Source organism: Myotis lucifugus, unplaced genomic scaffold (assembly GCF_000147115.1).
Source record: "Myotis lucifugus unplaced genomic scaffold, Myoluc2.0 scaffold_4, whole genome shotgun sequence".
Classification (NCBI taxonomy): domain Eukaryota; kingdom Metazoa; phylum Chordata; class Mammalia; order Chiroptera; family Vespertilionidae; genus Myotis; species Myotis lucifugus.
The window spans coordinates 14,482,701-14,502,439 of NW_005871052.1; the positions used below are offsets into that span (position 1 = coordinate 14,482,701).

Sequence of the window (19,739 nt, forward strand, 5' to 3'; positions counted from 1 at the left end):
TGGGGTCCTCTGCCTGGCCTATGCCCTCTCGTAACCTGGGACCCCTCATCCCACTCATTCTGGCTCCGCTGTTCCTGCTGCCTGCTGCTGTCGCAGTTCTGTAGTGCGCTGCTGTGGAGGCGGAAGAGGCTTGTGCTGTAGCAGTTGTGCTCACCAGCCGTGAGCCTGGCGTCTGGTGCCCATCAGTCAGTTGAGTGGCGCTCCTGCTGTGGGAGTGCACTGACCACCAGGGGGCAGCTCCTACATTGAGCGCCTGCCTCCTGGTGGTAAGTGCGTGTCATATCGACCGGTCGACTGGTCGTTCAGTCATTCGGTCATTCGGTCGCTTAGGCTTTTATATATATAGATAGATTATTTTAACCATATTCTAAATCAGCCGTGGGCAAACTATGGCCCGCGGGCCGGATTCGGCCCGTTTGAAATGAATAAAACTAAAAAAAAAAAAAGATCATACCCTTTTATGTAATGATGTTTACTTTGAATTTATATTAGTTCACACAAACACTCCATCCATGCTTTTGTTCCGGCCCTCCGGTCCAGTTTAAGAACCTATTGTGGCCCTCGAGTCAAAAAGTTTGCCCACCCCTGTTCTAAATGGAACTTCTAGTTGAAAAGCCAAACCCCATGCCCCAATCAGAAATTTCTATAATCTTAAAAAAGAAATCACTGCTTTATTATCTAATGTTGTCCAAATTATTGATTAAATAATATAGTCCTGTACTTATTTTCATCCCCACATTCACATCCAGTCTGAGATCATGCCAATTAAATTTAATCTATGTTATCTCTTGGAGAGTCAAAATCATTAAGATTATGGTACTGTACATATCTGCTCGACACATATGGATTTAATTGCCTTTTGTACCTCAATGGCACAGACATCTATAATATTTTAGTGCCTCCCAGTATTTCTGTCTGTACTGAATAAGTGGGCAACAAGATTAAGCTCTGATACATTGCACTAGAGCAGTGGTTCTCAACCTGTGAGTTGCGACCCCTTTGGCGGCCGAACGACCCTTTCACAGGGGTTGCCTAAGACCATCCTGCATATCAGATATTTACATTACGATTCATAACTGTAGCAACACTACAGTTATGAAATAGCAACGAAAATAATTTTATGGTTGGGTCACAACATGAGGAACTGTATTTAAAGGGCCAGAAGGTTGAGAACCACTGCTAGAGGCAATATGGGAGGAACCCTTCCCTGTTAGGTCTTCACACAGGGGATGACTTAACCAGAAGGATCTCTTACTAATCAGCAGGGTAAGAGTGGGCAGCATGGGGGCTATGTTACTCAAAGAGACTCATTTAAAGGAAGGCTTTTTGTCATTAAACACCTTTCTCAAGAAGCAAACACCTGGGGATTTAGATAAAGGCAAGTGTTCCATGGTCCACAGGGGTAACTAACTGACTATTGAGAAAAATAGCTTATGCCACTAGTTGAAGTAAAACTTCAAGAATTAAATGGAAGAGTACTAATTTTAATAAATATTTCCAGTGTTTACATCCTACACTTTATAACCCCAAATCTCTTCCATTTCTGTCTTGATTTACACTCTAAAAAGGCAGAGTGGAGAAGATTTACAAGTGAAGGAAAGGAACATTTGCATTCAGAATTTTCTTTCCTTCCAGGTTCCAAGGTTTAAGCTTAAATACCTCTGGCTAAAGAAAGAACATTCAGGCAGTTTCTCACCACCAGTTCAATACTGATATTTATTGTCTTGGAGAGAGTGATGGGGAATTCCAAGGTGAGTGGAGAGAAGGGGTGTGTATCAAAGTTTCCAGAAGCCTTGACTTCCTACTGTAAGGAGAGGACAGGTCTGTACAAAGGGGAGAAGTATAGGTTTGAGCTAATCTTCTTTTCCACCTTGGATTCTGAGACGGTGGAGAAAACCCAAGGTTCTTTTGATTTTAGTCCTTTGTCTATCCAGGTAAGGGCAAGTTCATTTATCTTAGAAAGATCCTGTTATTTCAAAGCAAGAATAAAAAATGTATGTATAAAATGGAAAACTGTTAAGAAGTTAAGCAGAAAATCGCTTATTTTTTCTTTCAAAATGTGAGTTGTAGAGAAGAATGAGTATAGAAAAATAAAAATATAGTTTTAAAATAGCTATTTTATATTTTTTCAAATATATCCCAAATGAGAGAGACAGAGATTAAACACATGAATAAATCAAATGAACTAAAGTAGAAACATGCCATGGTGGAAAGGGTATGGAACTTGGAACCAGGGAACCTGTTTTCTAGTTCTCCTCTGCCACTAAATTTTTGTGGCTTACATTAGGAAGTGTCTTAACCTCCCTATGCCTCAGTCTCTACCCCCTGTAAAATGAGGGGCTTGTACTAAAGTTTTCAAAGTTCCTTCTAATTGTAGTAATTCAAAATGTGTAAAATAATATGGTAGATGGTATGGAGTGAATTGTGCCTACCCCATCCCCAATTCACATGCTGAAGCCCTAACCCCCAGTTCTCTATTTGGAGATAGGACCTTTAAAGAAGTAAATAAGTTAAAACGCAGCTTTAAGGATAGGCCATAATCCAATCTGACTGCTGTCCTTATAAAAAGAAAAGATTAGGACACACAGAGATATACCAGGGATATAAACACAGAGGGAAAACTGTGTGAAGAGACAGCAAGAAAGTGGTCATCTGCAAGTCAAGGAAAGAGGCCTCAAAAGGTACCTTGATCTCAGACTCCCAGACTCTAAAACGGTGAGAAAAGAAACCACTGTTATTTAAGCAAGCCAGTTTGTGGTATTTCATATGGCAGCCATAGCAAACTAATATACTGTATCATTTGAGTAAAAACTCAATTTATTTAAAAGGGAATGAACTTTTTTACATCTTAGCTAATGAATTGTACTCAAGATGATTTTTCTGGGGGTTCAAATTTCTTGGTTCCTCATTTCAGAACTTGTAAGCTTCCCAAACTAGCCACAAAACAAATAATAATTGCTGTTGTGGAAAGTTGTAGCCTATAAAGCCTAATGTCAAGGTGATTAAAATCTTAGAGCACAATGAAGAGAAACCAAGGGTGGTGACTGTGGGGGCAGGGAGGGGGTGCAAAGTGAGGGAGTGGAGATGGAGATGATGTAGAGGGATAAATGGTGATGGGAAAATAAAATACAATAAAACATTGTGTCAAACCAACTAAATCAAAGGAATAAATATTAGATGATTTCTAGTATTCTTATATATTTCAATTGGTTCATACTAGCAGTATAATGTTATTAGAACTGGAAGATATTTTGTCCCTAGTATTATTAGAACAATAGTAGCTGGGGGTCAAAGAATGAATATGACATTTTTGTTAGTTCATGTCTAAAGGAGAAAGCATGACAGAAACTTCTTTTTTAAAACTATATTTTTATTGAATTTTTACAGAGAGGAAGGGAGAGGGATAGAGAGTTAGAAACATCGATGAGAGAGAAACATCGATTAGCTGCCTCCTGCACACCCCCTACTGGGGATGTGCCTGCAACCAAGGTACATGCCCTTGACTGGAATCGAACCTGGGACCCTTCAGTCCACAGGCCGACGCTCTATCCACTGAGCCAAACCAGTTAGGGTGACAGACACTTCTTTTCTGGGATTATTTAAAATTGATAGGTCAGAAATTTTTCCTATTAAAATAAACACTTGGTTAGCCAGCTGGCGTGGCTGAGTGGTTGAGCATTGACCTATGAACCAGATGGCCTAGATCACCAGTGTGGGGTGTGCAGGAGGCAGTCAATCAATGATTCTCTTTTATCATTGATGTTTCTATCTCTCTCTCCCTTCCTTTATGAATCAATAAAAATATATTTTAAAAAAACACACTTGGTCTCTGTCTGCATCTTTTTCATTTACTTTATTTATTGGTATGAAATAAGTAAAGTAAGTATTAGTTCATATCTAGCAAGACACCTTCACCTAAACCCATGCTGTTCAGGAGAAAAGGCATTTAAAAACTAAGTTAACTTTCCATATATTCACATTTGTAAGTATTTGTCCAAGAAGCACACATGTGGCTTATATTTGCAAATGGCGAAGTTAAACACTTTCTGAAAATGTGATATATACCTTCTAATACTTTGTAATGAAACAGTATATTACTAAGTTCATTATCATATTGCATTAATGAGAAATATGAAGCTTTAACAAACTTAAAGTTTAGGTTCTAAAGACCACTACATAAGCCCTGGCCAGTGTGGCTCAGGTGGTTGGACCATTGTCCCATACAGCAAAAGGTTGCAGGTTCAATTCCCAGTCGGGCCCATACCCAGGTTACGGGTTGGATCCCCTGTCTGGGTGAGTACAGGAGGCAACCAATCTCTCTCACACTGATGTTTCTCTCCCCCTCTTCCTTCCTCTCTCTTTAAAATCAATAAAAAAGCATGTCCTCAAGTGAGAATTTAAATAAATAAATAAATAAATAAAGACCACTACATAAGATTTTCTTTTGTCATTTTCTAACAATCCATATACCTCATGAAGTCACTTTGTGTGTTTTTTAAATTTTATTTTTCAATTACAGTTTACATTCAATATTATTTTATATTAGTTTCAGGTGTACAGCACAGTGGTTAGACAATTATATACTTTATAAAATGTTCCCCTGATATTTCTAGCACCTAACTGGCACCATATATAGTTATAATTGACTTATTTCCTATGCTGTACTTTATATCCCCATGATTATTTTGTAACTACCAATTTTTACTTCTTAATCCCTTCACCTTTCTCATTCAGCCCCCTAACCTCCCTCCCCTATGGTAGCTGTCATTCTATTCTCTGTATCTGAATCTGTTTCTATTTTGTTTGTTTTAGACTCCACATATAAGTGAAATCAGTATGGTATTTGTCTTTCTTTGTCTGACTTATTTCACTTAGCATAATACCCTCTAGGTCCATTCATGCTGTCACAAGTGGTAATATTTCATGTTTTATGGCCAAGTCATATTCCATTGTATATATGTACCACATATTCTTTATCCAATCGTCTATTGATGAACACTTAGGTTGCTTCCATATCTTGGCTATTGTAAATAACACTGCACTATACATGGGAATGCATATATCTTTTCAAATTAATGTTTTGGGTTTCTTTGTATATATAGCCAGAAGTGGAATTGCTGAGTCATAAGGTAGTTCCATTTCTAATTTTCTGAGGAATCTCCATACTATGTTCCACAGTGGTTTCTCCAATTTGCATTCCCACCAACAGTGCCAAGGGTTCCCTTTTCTTTACATCCTTGCCAAAACTTGTTGTTTGTTGATTTATTGATGGTAGCCATTCTAACAGGTGTGAGGAGATATCTCATTATGGTTTTAATTTTGTGCACTCACTTTGAATTAAAGAAAAGGGAAGAGGATGTCAAGATAAATAAATGAAGAAAGAACAGTTAACAAATGGTACTGTGGCAACTGAATATCCACATGCAAAAGAATAAAGTTGGATCCCTGTGCCATACCATAAACAAAAATTAACTCAAAGTAGATTATAAAGTAGATCATAGAGACCTAAATTAAACTGCTAAAACAATAAAACTTCTAAGAAAACAGAAATAAATCTTCATGACCTTCAGCTAGGAAATGGATTTTTAGGTATAATACTAAAAGCACAAGCTACAAAAACAAAATATAGATAAATTAGACTTCATCAGAAGTAAAATATTTTTGTATTTTAAGGTAAAATGAAAAAATGGGAGAAAATATTTACAGTCATATATTTGACAGGGGACTTGTATACAAAGAACATAAAGAAGTCTTAAAATCAATAAAAAAGACAAAAAAACAACAAACAAAAACTGGGCAAAGGATTTGAATAGCTGTTTCTCCAAAGAATATATACAAATAAGCAATAAAGGACATAAACAAGCCGAACATCACTAATCATTAGGGAAATACAAATCAAAACTACGAGATACCACTGTTCACAATAGTCAAAAGGTGGAAATAATCCAAATGCCCTTCAACCAATGAATGGATAAACAAATGTGGAATATTCATACACTAGATTATTGTTTGCCAATAAAATAGAATAAAGTTTTGAGTTATAATATGACCTGGGTAAACCTTGAAGATATTATGCTAAGTCAAAGAAGCCAATCACAAAAGCCAATATTTTATATGATTCCATTTTTATATGAAATATCCAGAATAGGCAAATCTATAGAGATAGAAAGTAGGTTAATGTTTGCCTAGGTTTTAGGGAGGTGTGGGAATGTGGAATAACAGCTAACAGCTAGCTATAACTCACTTGTTGGGGAGATGAGAATATTTCAAAATTAGATTATGGTAATAGTTGCACAACTCAGCGAATATACTAAAAACCTATGAACTGTACACCTTAAATAGGTGAATTATATGGTAAGTGAATTATTTTCCATTTTAAAAGAGCTAAGAAGAGACAGTAAAATAGTTCATGTAAATATCCCTCAATTTACTAGTTTATTTTAACTTATTCTGTTTCAAATGTTAAGTATACTAGCAAAGGCCAACCAAATATCTTAGCACAAATGTCATTCTGCATTTAGTTACTTCTTGCTATAGCTACTAATATCTTTATTACTAGATCTAAAATACTTATTTTAACACTATAAGTTCTGTGATCAATGTACATTGAAGTAAAATAAATATGAAAAGGTCATAATTATTTAAGGTTAGCCAAGCACAGCACAGAAATATTCTTTAATAGAAGTAGTTCTATTTACTTTAGCATTACCTGTAGCAACAATTTAAATATTTAATTGCTATGTGCAATAGTAAACATAGAGATGACTGTCCCCTTTTAAGATGATGATTGTTTGTTGATCTCTATTGTCTTACACACAAGGTCTGCAATCAAATATTGATTGTGAGATGCAAACACATACCCACACTTAGGGAGGTAAACAACCCATTATCAAGAGACAGAGCAATTAATAGAACCAGGGTCTGATGTGGAAACATAAAACAACCAAAGTTAATATGTCAAAGACAGTACTAAAAAGGTGGACAACATGAAAATACATATATATATATATATATATGGGCAATTTCAGCAAAGAGACTTAAACTACAAGAAAGAATGGATATGCTATTAAAAAACAGTAACATACATGTCCTTTACTATGTTGAGGTAAATTCCTTCTATAACTCTTATTTGGTTGAGAGTTTTTATTATGAAAGTATATTGAAATTTATCCAATGCTTTTCCCACACCTATTGAAATGAACATGTGATTTTTATCCTTTATTCTATTAGTGTGTGGTGTATCACATTAATTGATTTGTGTATGTTGAATCATCTTTTCTGTCCAGGGATAAATCCTACTTGGTCATAGTGTATGATACTTTTGAAGTGCTATTGAATTTGCTTTCCTAGCATTTTGTTGAGGATTTTTGCATTTTTGTTCATCAGGATATTGGCTTATAGTTTCCTTTTCTTCTAGTGTCTTTGTCCAGCATTGGTCCCAGGATAAAGCTGGCCTCATAAATTCCCCCCACTGGGGATCGAGCCCGCAACCTGGGCATGTGCCCTGACCGGGAATCGAACCAGTGACCTCTTGGTTGCTGGGTCGACGCTCAACCGCTGAGCCACACCCGGCTGGGCTTATTGGAAGGTTTAGATTATTGATTTAATCTCCTTAATCATTATTGGTTTGTTCAGATATTTTATTTCTCCATGATTCAGTTTGGTAGGTTGTATCTAGAAATTTTTCAATTTCTTTAAGGTATCCAATTTGTTGGCATATAACTGTTCATAGTAGTCACTCATAATATTTTGTATTTCTGTGGCATCAGTTGCAATGTCTCTTCTTTCAGTTTTTATTTTGTTTATGTCTTCTTTCCCTTTTTCTTACTTAGACTAGCAAAGGGCTTATCATTTCAAAAGAACTGAGTTTTATTGATGTTTTTCTAATATATTTCTATTTTGTATTTAATTTATCTAATCTTTATTTACTTGCTTCTGCTAACTTTGGGATTCCTTTTTTTTCTTTTTCTAGTTTCTTGAGATGTAAAGTTACTTTGCTTATTTAATATCTTTCTTAATGTAGGCATTCATTAACTTCCACTTAGTACTGCTTTTGCTATATCCCATAAATTTTGGTATGTTGTGATTTCCTTTTCATTTGTCTCAATAAATTATAATAAAGGCCATATAAGAAAAACCCAAAGCTAACATGATACTCAGTGGTGAAAAACTTAAAGTACTTATTTTAAGATCAGTAACAAAGCAAAGATGCCCACTCTCATCATTTATATTAAACACTGTACTTGAAGTTCTAGCCAAAGATATTAGGCAAGACAATAAAAATAAGTAAAAGGTATCCAAATTGGAAAGGAAGAAGTAAAATGATCTGATTTCAGATGACATGATCATGTATGTAGCAAACTTCGAAGAATCCACAAAAAATCTGTTATATAACAAATGAATTCAATAAAGTTACAGGATACAAAATGAACATATAAAAATCAGTTACTTTGCTACAGACTTATGAGCTAACTGAAAAGGAAATTATGAAAACAATCCCATTTACAATAGTAAAAAAAATAATAAAACACTTAGGAATAAACTTAAACAAGGAGGTGAAAGATTTCTATGGCTGAAAACTATAAAACATTGATGAAAATTAAAGAAAGCACAAATAAATGGAAAGTTATCCCATGTTTATAGATTGGAAGACTTATTATAAATGCCTATTTTACTTAGTGCAATTACAGATTCAATGCAATCAATATCAAGATCACAAAGGCAATTTTTTGTACAGAAATAGAAAAAAAAACAATTCATATGGAACTACAAGGAGCTTGAATAGCCAAAGTAATCTTGATAAGAAAGAACAATGATGAAATCATCATACTTCCTCATTTCAAAATCTATTACAAAGCTATAGTAATTTAAATAGTATAGTATTGCCCAAAACAACAAAACCCAGAATACAGGCTAATGGAATAGAACAGAAAGCTCAGAAATAAACCCATGCATATATGGCCAACTCATCTTTGGCAAAGGTGTCGAGAATGTACAATTGGGAAAGGATACTCTCTTCAACAAATGGTACTGGAAAAACTGGCTATCCACATGCATAAGAATTATATTGGACTCTTATCTTACATCATATACAAAAATCAACTCAAAATAGATTAGAGACTTAAATGTAAGACCTGAAATTGTAAAACTTAAAAGAAAACACAGGGACAAAGCTTCATAATATTGGTCTAAAGCAGCAATTTTCAATCTTTTCCATCTCATGGCAAACATAAACTAATTACTTTCCTTTTCATGGTGCAGGGCAGCAAGATGGCTGTGAAAATTTTCAAGAAGAGGAAGCTTGTTGCTGATGGCATCTTCAAAGCTGAATTGAACAAGTTTCTCACTCAGGAGCTGGCTGAAGATGGCTACTCTGGAGTTGAGATCCAAGTTATAACAACCAAGACAGAAATTATTATTTGGGCCACCCGGATGCAGAATGTTCTTGGTGAAACAGGCCAACAGTTATGGGAACTGACTGCCATGGTTCAGAAGAGGTTTGGTAACCCTGAGGGCAGTGTAGATTTTTATGATGAAACTGTGGACACAAGAGGTCTACTAGTATGTGCCATTGCCCAGGCAGAATCTCTGCATTACAAACTTCTAGGAGGCCTTGCTGTGTTGTGGGCCTTCTATAGCATGCTGCAGTTCATCATGGAGAGTAGGGCCAAAGGCTGCAAGGTCATGGTGTCGGGGAAACACTGAGGACAGACAGCTAAATCCATGAAGTTTGTTAATGGTCTAATGGGGACCCTGTTAATTACTATGTTGACACTGCCGTAAACCATGTGCTGCTCAGGCAGTGTGTGCTGGGCATCAAAATGAAGACCATGCTTCCTTGGGACCCAAATAGTAAGAGAGGCCCTAAGAAGCTCCTGCCTGACCATGTGAGCACGGTGGAACCCAAACATGAGATACTGCCCACCCCCATCTCAGAACAGAGGGGTGAGAATCTAGAGCCTCCTGCCATGCCCCAGCCAGTAACCACTGCATAACAGGGTCTCCTTCGCAGCTGGATCTGGAGTCTGCATGTTGTTCTATAAAGACCTTTAATAAAAATATTTTTAAAAGAAAAATAAAAAGCGCAATAAACTATTACTAAAATTCTGCAGCACACCAAAACATATATCTTTTGCCAATATGACAAAAAATATAGGGATAGTTTTGATTGATTTACTGAAAAAAATAATAATAGTAATTATCTACCCAAAGTGACTGTTAAAAAACTGAGGTGTGTATACTTGTATGAAAGGATTTCTGGTATCAAGCATTAACTAATTAGATGCAACCTTATTATATGACCTATATATTTACAGTTCAAGACAGGGCATTCATATCAGATTACTACTGTTGTGTTGGTTGTTGTCACTATTTTATTTGACAGTCTAAGGGAAAAGAGGTCAGTGCCCCTGACTAAACAGTCAGTCATTGCACGTTTTAAAGATTCTTGCAGCACACTGGGTGAAAATCGCTGATCAAAAGCAATGCTTTCTTGGATTTGACATCAAAAGCACAAGCATCTCTAGCAAAAACAGACAAATGGGACTACATCAAGCTAAATACTTTCTGCACAGGAAAGGAAACTAACAGAGTGAAAAGCAACATACAAAATGGGAGAAGGTATTTGCAAATCGTATCTATATCCTATATAATAAAAGAGAAACATGCAAATTAGCCATCCTTCTGCTATGCTCAAGCCACGCCCACAAGCCAATGAGGAGTGAGTATGCAAATTAACTCAACAAAGATGGTGGGTAATTTGCATACACAGAGCAGAGTGGGAGAGCCAGCAGCTTGGGGGGACGTGGCTCCCTCGGTCGCTCCCTCGGTTGCTCCCTTGGGGGGACGTGGCTTCCTCGGTCACCGGATGGAGAGCAGAGCAGGAGAGCTGGAGGCTTGGGGGGACATGGCTCCCTTGGTCGGGGAAAACCCAGAGCAAGGGGAACACCAGGAATTCTGGAAATAGTAGTTTTGGTGGCAGTCTCAGGACCGGAAGCGGAAGTCCAGAGCCTGGGGAGCATCAGGAATGCTGGGAATCGCAGTTCTGATGGCAGCACCAGGACCCGAAGTGGAAGCCCAGAGTGCAGGAAGCACGAGGAATGCTGGGAATCATAGTTCTGGTGGCAGACGGATCTCCTAGACCAGTGGTCGGCAAACTCATTAGTCAACAGAGCCAAATATCAACAGTACAACGATTGAAATTTCTTTTGAGAGCCAAATTTTTTAAACTTAAACTATATAGGTAGGTACATTGTTATTAACTTAATTAGGGTGCTCCTAAGGCTTAGGAAGAGCCACACTCAAGGGGCCAAAGAGCCGATGTGGCTCGCGAGCCGCAGTTTGCTGACCACTGTCCTAGACACTAGAGCAAAGTGAGCCTAGAGCAAGTTATGATTGCGGTTGGCGATGGAGGGAAAGCAAAGGTGAGAGACATAAGTAAAATCAGAGTGTCTAGGAAAAATTAAAGGGAAGATATCCCAAAACTTCCAGGAAATCTCCACCAATGGAGCAAAGAAAAAAAAAAAGCCTCTATTATTCTGTGAGCCACAAACCAAACTGGGTTGGGGGTCTCAGACAATTTGCTCATATGATTGCAAAGACAGACAGAAACTCCAGGATTGGAGAGGGCTCCCCTAAGGGCTCCCAGATTGGAGAGGGTGCAGGTCAGGCTGAGAGACCGCCCTCCACCCCCGCACCCACCAGTGCATGAATCTTTGTGCACCGGGCCCCTAGTGTATATATATAAAATAATAAAAGAGAAACATGCAAATTAACCATCCCTCCACTACACTCAAGCCACGCCCAAGCCATGTCCACAAGCCATGCCCACCAGCCAATCAGGAGCAAGTATGAAAATTAACCCAACTAAAATGGCCATGGTCACAGAGCTGGAGTGACCAGGAGGCTTGGGTTGCCCCCGGTGATGGAGGAAACCAAGCTTCCCACATGCCCTGGCCTGCCCTGGGCTCCGCTCAAGGCTACAAAGTTTCAATTTTAGAAGATAAATAAATCCCAGAAAAAAAAAGGAGAGGCTGAGAGCATCGGTTGCCGGGGGGTGTGGCCAGACTGAAAACGGCCCTCAGCCCCTCACCCAGGCTGGTCAGGCACCTCAGCAGGACCCCCCCGCCCACAGCTGTGGCCAGCCTGCAAACAGCCTTCAGCTCCTCACCCAGACTGGCCAGATACCCCAGCAGGACCCCCCACTCTGAAGGGGCTGTGGCCAGCCTGAAAATGGTCCTCAGCCCCTCACCCAGGCTGGCCAGGCACCCCAGTGGGGACCCCCACACTGAAGGGGCTGTGGCCAGCCTGCAAACAGCCATCAGCCCCTCTCCCAGGCTGGCCAGGCACCCCAGGGGGGACCCCCACCCTGAAGGGGCTGTAGCCAGCCTGCAAACAGCCATCAGCCACTCACCCAGGCTGGCCACACCCTCATGGGGGGAGATTCCCTGCTGGGGGGCTGTGGCCAGCCTGAAAACAGCCATCAGCCACTTACCCAGGCTGGCCACACCCTCATGGGGTGAGGGTCCCCGCTAGGGGGCATAGCCAGCCTGCAAACTGCCATCAGCCATTCACCCAGGCTGGCCAGGCACCCCAGCAGGACCCCCCCCCCGAAGGGGGTGTGGCAAGCCTAAAAACGGCCCTCAGCCCCTCACCCAGGCTGGCCAGGCACCCCAGGGGGAATCCCTACCCTGAAGGGGCTGTGGCCAACCTGCAATCAGCCATCAGCCCGTCACCCAGGCTGGCCAGGCACCCCAGGGGGGACCACCACCCTGAAGGGGCTGTGGCCAGCCTGCAAACAGCCATCAGCCCCTCACCCAGGCTGGCCAGGCACTCCTATATAATAAAAGGGTAATATGCAAATTTACCCAAACAGCATAACGACTGGGAATGACTGGTCACTATGACACACACTGACCACCAGGGGGCAGACGCTCAATGCAGGAGCTGCCCCCTGGTGTTCAGTGCACTCCCACAGGGGGAGCTCTGCTCAGCCACAAGCCAGGCTGATGGCTGCCGGTACAGCAGTGGTGGTGGGAGCCTCTCCTGCTTCCTCAACAGCGCTAAGGATGTCCAACTGCAGCTGAGGCCTGCTCCGCGCTGGGAAGTGGACATTCCCGAGGGCTCCCAGAGGGATTTCTGACTGCCAGCTTGGCCCGATCCCCCAGGGAGCGGGCATAAGCCAGCAGGTGGTCATCCCCCGAGGGGGTCCCAGACTGCAAGAGGGCACAGGCCGGGCTTAGGGCCCCCCCCGATTGCACAAATTTTTGTGCACTGGGCCTCTGTATAATAATAAAAGCATATTATGCTAATTAGGCCAGGGAGTTGAACGACCTTCCAGATGTCCTTCCGGACTACATTCCAGATAAAGCCAGGGTTGCGAGGGCTGAGGCAAGCTGCCTTGGCTACGAGGGCCGAACCCTTTGCCTATAGTAATTCAATAAAGATTTACAGGTGCTAAGATACAAGTTTGTATAGGATGTAGAGGAGGCACAGATAACAGAGGAGTGGTCAGGAAAAGCTTCAACTAGAAAGCACTACTTTCTCAGAGCCTTTTTGGGGTGGGATGACAGGGTGGGGAATGGCATTCCAATTATAAAGAGAAGTGTGTGCAATGGCATAGATGCATGAAACAGCATGGTGCATCCAGAAAGATCTAATTCAATGTGGTGAAAAATACAAATGGAATCTTCCACCGATGAGTCTGAAGTGATAGGCAGAGACCAGATAACTGAACGCTTTGGGTTCAATCCTAAATGCTAGATCTTATCATTTAAAATGGGAATCATGAAAGCATTTTAAGCAGGAGTAACATGATCCCCCAACAAATAGTTTCAAAAATATATTAGCGAAGTAGATGAGACTGTAGGCAGGGGAAAAGTTAATCTTTTTTTTAAATTTATTTTTTAAATTTCTTTATTGATTAAAGTATTACACATGTGTCCATAAACTGATGAACAAAAACAGATCCAGAGACAGAGAAGCATCGATCAGACCATCAAACCTCAGAGGGAAAAGTTAATCCTGATGAAATAGAAAATTCTGAAACAAGGCAGCAGTAAGTATAAGAGTAGAGCACGGATTTAAGAGACGCTATAAAGCTAGACTGCATAGGACTTGGTTCCTGATTGGAATAAATGAGTCAGGAAAAAGGGCAGAGCTAAGAGTGACTCTTAGGCCCTAACCGGTTTGGCTCAGTGGATAGAGCGTCGGCCTGCGGACTCAAGGGTCCCAGGTTCGATTCCGGTCAAGGGCATGTACCTTGGTTGCGGGCACATCCCCAGTAGGGGGTGTGCAGAGGGCAGCTGATCAATGTTTCTCTCTCATCGATGTTTCTAATTCTCTATCCCTCTCCCTTCCTCTCTGTAAAAACTCAATAAAATATATTTTTTTTAAAAAAAGAGTGACTCTTAGGTTTCTGTGTTGGATAAGTAATCTCTGGACCAAAAAGTATTTCAGAAGATTATAGGGGCTCAAGGCTTTCCTACTCCTTTGGGCCCTATAAAAGGACAAAAACTCCAGTTTTCCTGATACCCTCTGAAGCAGATCAACTCTATTAAAAAGCATAGCAGTGCTGTAGACTGTTATCTTGTCATTCAGAATATAAGATTACATCCATATATGTCGAACCAACAGACCAAGGTACCCACCACCTGTTTTCTAGGATTGTCTAAACAACCAATAGGACTCATCACACAATGGATTCAGATACAGCAATTAATATTGATTATAAAGATGGTAAAAATGAGTCATTTGGCCATGTCTGTCATGGATCAGTATGCAGGTCAAGCATAAATATATCCTCAATCACACCCTCACATCATTAGTCATTATCCACTGCAAATTATGAAAACACTAGAGGCCCAGTGCACAAAATTTGTGCACTGGAGGTGTGTGTATGGGGGGGGGGGAGGTCCTGAGCCCAGCCTGCACTTTCTCGCAGTCCAGGATCACTTGGGGGATGTCTGCCTGCTGGCTTGGGGGATCAGGCCTAAGCTGGCAGTCAGACATCCCTCTCGCAGTCCGGAGCTCTCTCAGTCCGGTACCCCTTGCTCCTTACCACCCGCCTGCAGCAGAGGAGGGAGAGACTCCTGCCACTGCTGCTGCGCTCACCAGCTGTGAGCCTGGCTTCTGGCTGAGTGGCACTCCCCCTGTGGGAGCTCACTGACCACCAGGGGGCAGCTCCTGCATTGAGCGTCTACCTCCTGGAGGTCAGTGTGTGTCATAGCAACCAGTCATTCTGCAGTTTGGTCGATTTGCATATTAGGGTTTTATTATATAAGATTTGCAAGCAATGAATGAAAAATACGTACTACTTAAACTTTTGTGTCATGTCCCAGTAGATTTGCCTAGATATTATATTTATTTTCACACCAGTTGCTTCTTTAAGAAACTAACTTTGTAACATTCTCCACCAGTTCTCAACAATTGTCTCTACAAAGGTCAATGCATTGCTACAACTACCTAATTCTTCATTCATTCATTTCTTCAGTGCTAGGAAAGTATTAGAAGAAAGGTCCCTAACATCAAGGAAACTTGGTTAGCTTGCAAAACAAGACACCCACCTGTGGAAAAATAAACAATTAAAGAGTTAAACAACAAAACACTATGCTACCACACAAGCTATATGTTAGGTGTCGAATATGAGCTGTAGACAGGGAGTATTAAGAGTTCACAAGAGGGCAAAATCTTCATGGGCATGAGCGATAACAGTAAGTTTCATGGAGGAGGTGGGAACTACTGTGGAATTTGAATAATGGGAAGATTTGGGTATGAAGGAAGGATAGAATATGAAATTTTGTTGGTATGAGTAAAGCACTGGGGAGCAAGTGGAACAAATGTGAGATGCTTCAGGGGCAATAATGCTTGGCTAATAAACACACTACAAAAGCAATGAGACACTGCCACTCCTTCATATTACAAATATTTAAGATATTTCAAAGTGTCATAGGATGTTCAATGGCTTAAATCAATTTAGTACTTCAAGTAGAAAATATTTAAAATATTTCAAGGCAAAATTTCCTTCAAATATTTCAAAGCTTTATATCATCATTGTTCACAAAATAACTATGCCTTTGAAAAATGATTAGAAACAATTGTATTGCCTTTTATCTCAGGATTCCACTACTAGAAAGGATGGAAATAATATGTCCACACTTATATGTCTGTAAGTGAAGGTTAGTGTGTTTTCATGTTTCACTAGGCTTCTAACATGTTTAACATTCATAGATTCAAAAGAAGGTATGTGGGTCCTTTTCCTCAAAGGATGTGCTAGTTTCATTCCCTGTATATAAGATGAACTTTACTAGCTACTGTGTATATACATGTCACCTGTTATTATTCTCCCAAAGGGCCAAAAAGGCAGCAAAAAGAGAAATTCAAGGAATGAGTAATGGAAGAGTTTTGAAAAAGCATACTCAGCATTTCATTATATAAACAGGAAATGTATGTGTGTACATGTGGGCACATGCTTGCACTTTTTCTTTCACTGCCTTTTCTCTTTCACTTTCACATTCTCTCTCTCTTTTTTTAAACCCTTATTTGAGGAGTGAGGATATTTTTTCCATTGATTCTAGAGAGAGTGGAAGGGAGGGGGAGAGGGAGAGAAACAGCAGAGAGGGAGATTAGAACATGGATGTGAGAGAGACAGGTCAACTGGTTGCCTCCCACACATACCCAGATGGGGAGGGGGTGCAGGGATTGGACCTGCAACCCAGGTACATGCCCTTGACCAGGAATCAAACTCACGACCCTCTGGTGCACAGGCTGATGCTCTAACCACTGAACTTCATCCAGGACACATTCTCTCTTTTTTGGTTTACTTTCTTTAGCTCAATTCTGCAAATATATATATATATAGAGAGAGAGATATATACTTTATGTGCATTATACCATGCTATATTATACTATACAAATTTAAAGAGGGTATGAAAGGAATCCTTCTCCTTCAGTGGATTATAAACTATATCATTTTTATCATTTAAACCATCATAACACATAATAGGTGAAATGCCAAAATAAATGCTACTGACAAACTGACATAGGAAGAGAGTTAAACAGTTCTTTAGAAGAAGGTAAAATTACTGTGGACTGGGAGCCACATTTGATAGCTTCACTAAGGTAGTACTTCAGCAGCTAGATTCAGGTTCTCATACTCATTTGTGCCTAAGGATCATATATGGAACATTTGTTAAAATGCACATTGCTGAGGTAAATCACCAGAAAGTTTAATTCAGTAAGTCCAGAGCAGAGTTGAGAAGTCTAAATATTTAATAACTAGAGGCCCGGTACACAAAAATTTGTGCACTTGGGGGGGTCCCTCAGCCCGGCCTGTGCCCTCTCACAGTCTGGGACCCCTCAGGGGATGTCCACCTGCTGGCTTTGGCCCGCTCCCTGGGGGATCGGGCCTAAGCTGGCAGTCAGACATCCCTCTGGCAGCCCAGGAGCCCTCAGGGGATGCCCACTTGCCAGCGGGGAGCAGGCCTAAGCTGCAGTCGAACATCCTTGGCACTGCTGAGGAGGCGGGAGAGGCTCCCACCACCACTGCTGTGCTGGCAGCCATCAACCTGGCTTGTGTTAGAGCAGAGCTCCCCCTATGGGAGCGCACTGACCACCAGGGGGCAGCTCCAGCATTGAGCGTCTGCCCCCTGGTGGTCAGTGTGTGTCATAGTGACCAGTCATTCCCAGTCGTTCTGCTGTTAGGGTCAATTTGCATATTACCCTTTTATTATATAGGATTCCAGATGATTTCCATGCAGATATCCCTCAGAATATACTTTGTCAAACACTGAGTAACAGCTTGAAGAATAAATAGGATTTGGATAGGCTTGATGGGCATTCCAGATAAAGGATAAAACTAGGATTCCATGAAGGACAGCAACAGAAGTGAGGTTGCTGGTCACAAACCAGTTAGGGGAATGGTAGAAGATAAAGCTAAAATTATGAAGTTTCTTAACTATCATGCCAGAAAGTTTAAGTGAGATCAACCCTATAACTGGTCTAGAGCCAGTAAAGATTTACCTAGCAGGACCCTTCAGTAAAAGGAGTTGACTACATTGATCCTCCCATTCTTATAACAATGCCAATGCTGAAATAAGTCCTGGACTACAGGGCTCCCAAAAGCTTGTCTACAGATCAATGAATAATCACAATCAAATTTCAACTGGCGTGAGTTAAAATGAAAATAATGAAGACAATGTGGTGAGGCTACAATTATTTACCTTTTTATTTATTATTTATTTAAAATTAAAATCACTATAAATATACAACTACACATTTATTGGAATGGCCAAAAAAAAAATAGTGACAATACCAAGTGGTGGCAAGGAAATGGACAAAACAGTACTCTCATATACTACTTGTGGGAATGCAAATGGGCATAGCCACTGTGGAAAAGTTTGGCAGTTTCTCATACAGTAAAACATAAACTTAACATATAACCCAGCAATTGTACTCCTAGGTATTTATCCCAAAGAAATGAAAACTTATGTTCACACAAAAACTTGTACCAAATGTTTATAGCTCTACTCATTATCCATAAACCACAACCTGGAAAAATTCTCAAATGTCTGTCAATGTGTGAATGGATAAACAAACTGTGGTATATTCATACTGAGGCATACTACTCAGCAAAATTGGAATGATGAATAGGATGTAGCATAGGCAAAGATGGAAAAGTTAGATGAATCTCAAAGGCATTACGCTGAATGAAATAAACCAGTTTCAAAAGGCTACATGCTGAATTTATGCATTTACTAACACATACCTATAATAATAAAAGCATAATATGATAATTATACCAGATGGCCGAAGAGTGGACCAACCATCTGGACGACCTTCCGGACGAAGCTGGGGCTGTGAGGGCCAAGGCAGCTTCTGCGGCTGTGAGGGCTGAGTCCCTTGCATGAATTTCGTGCATCTGGCCTCTGGTATTTATATAATATACTAGAGGCCTGGTGCACAAAAATTTGTGCACTCGGGGGGGGGGGTCCCCCAGCCCGGCCTGTGCCCTCTTGCAGTCTGGGACCCCTAGGGAGATAACGACCTGCTGGCTTAGGCCTGCTCCTGGGTGGCAGAGGGCAGGCCCAATCCCTAGGTGCAGCCCTGGTCAGGCTCAGAGTAGGGCCGATTGCGGAGTTGGCGCCGCCCCGTCATGCACAGAGCAGGGCGGATTGGGAGGTTGCAATGCCACCCTCAGTCACGCTCAGGGTAGGGCCAATTGGGGGGGTTGGGGCACCGCCCCCTGTCACACTCAAGGCAGGGTCAATGAGGAGGTTGCGGCGCCACCCCCTGTCATGCACAGAGCAGGGCCAATCAGGGGGTTGGGGCGCTGCCCCCTGTCACGCACAGAGCAGGGCCCATCAGGGGTGTTGGGGCTCTGTACCCTGTCACGCACAGAGCAGGGACGATCAGGGGGTTGAGGAGCTCCCCGTTGTCACTCACAGAGTAGGGCCGATAGGGGAGTTGGGGCACCACCCCCTGTCACACACAGAGCAGGGCGGATCAGGGGGTTGGGGCGCTGCACCCTGTCACACTCAGGGCAGGGCCAATGGGGAGGTTATGGCTCTACCCTGTCACACACAGAGCAAGGCCCGTGGAGGGGGGTTGGGGCACCGCACTCTATCACCCACAGAGCAGGGCCGATCAGGGGGTTGGGGCGCCGCCACTGTCACACTCACACTCGGGGCAGGGCCGATGGTTTTGGTTATGGCTCTACCCTGTCACAGAGCAGGGCCCGTGGG

General features: G+C 41.4%; 1 protein-coding gene and 1 pseudogene across 5 annotated transcripts in view; one reads left to right on the top strand and one right to left on the bottom strand.

Annotated features, from left to right (window-relative positions):
• The window catches only part of EDA (ectodysplasin A), a 523,165-nt gene that overhangs the window by 181,559 nt on the left and 321,867 nt on the right, over positions 1 to 19,739 (bottom strand). The gene's annotated exons all lie outside the window — the stretch shown is intronic.
• LOC102420599 lies at positions 9,271 to 10,072 on the top strand (annotated as a pseudogene).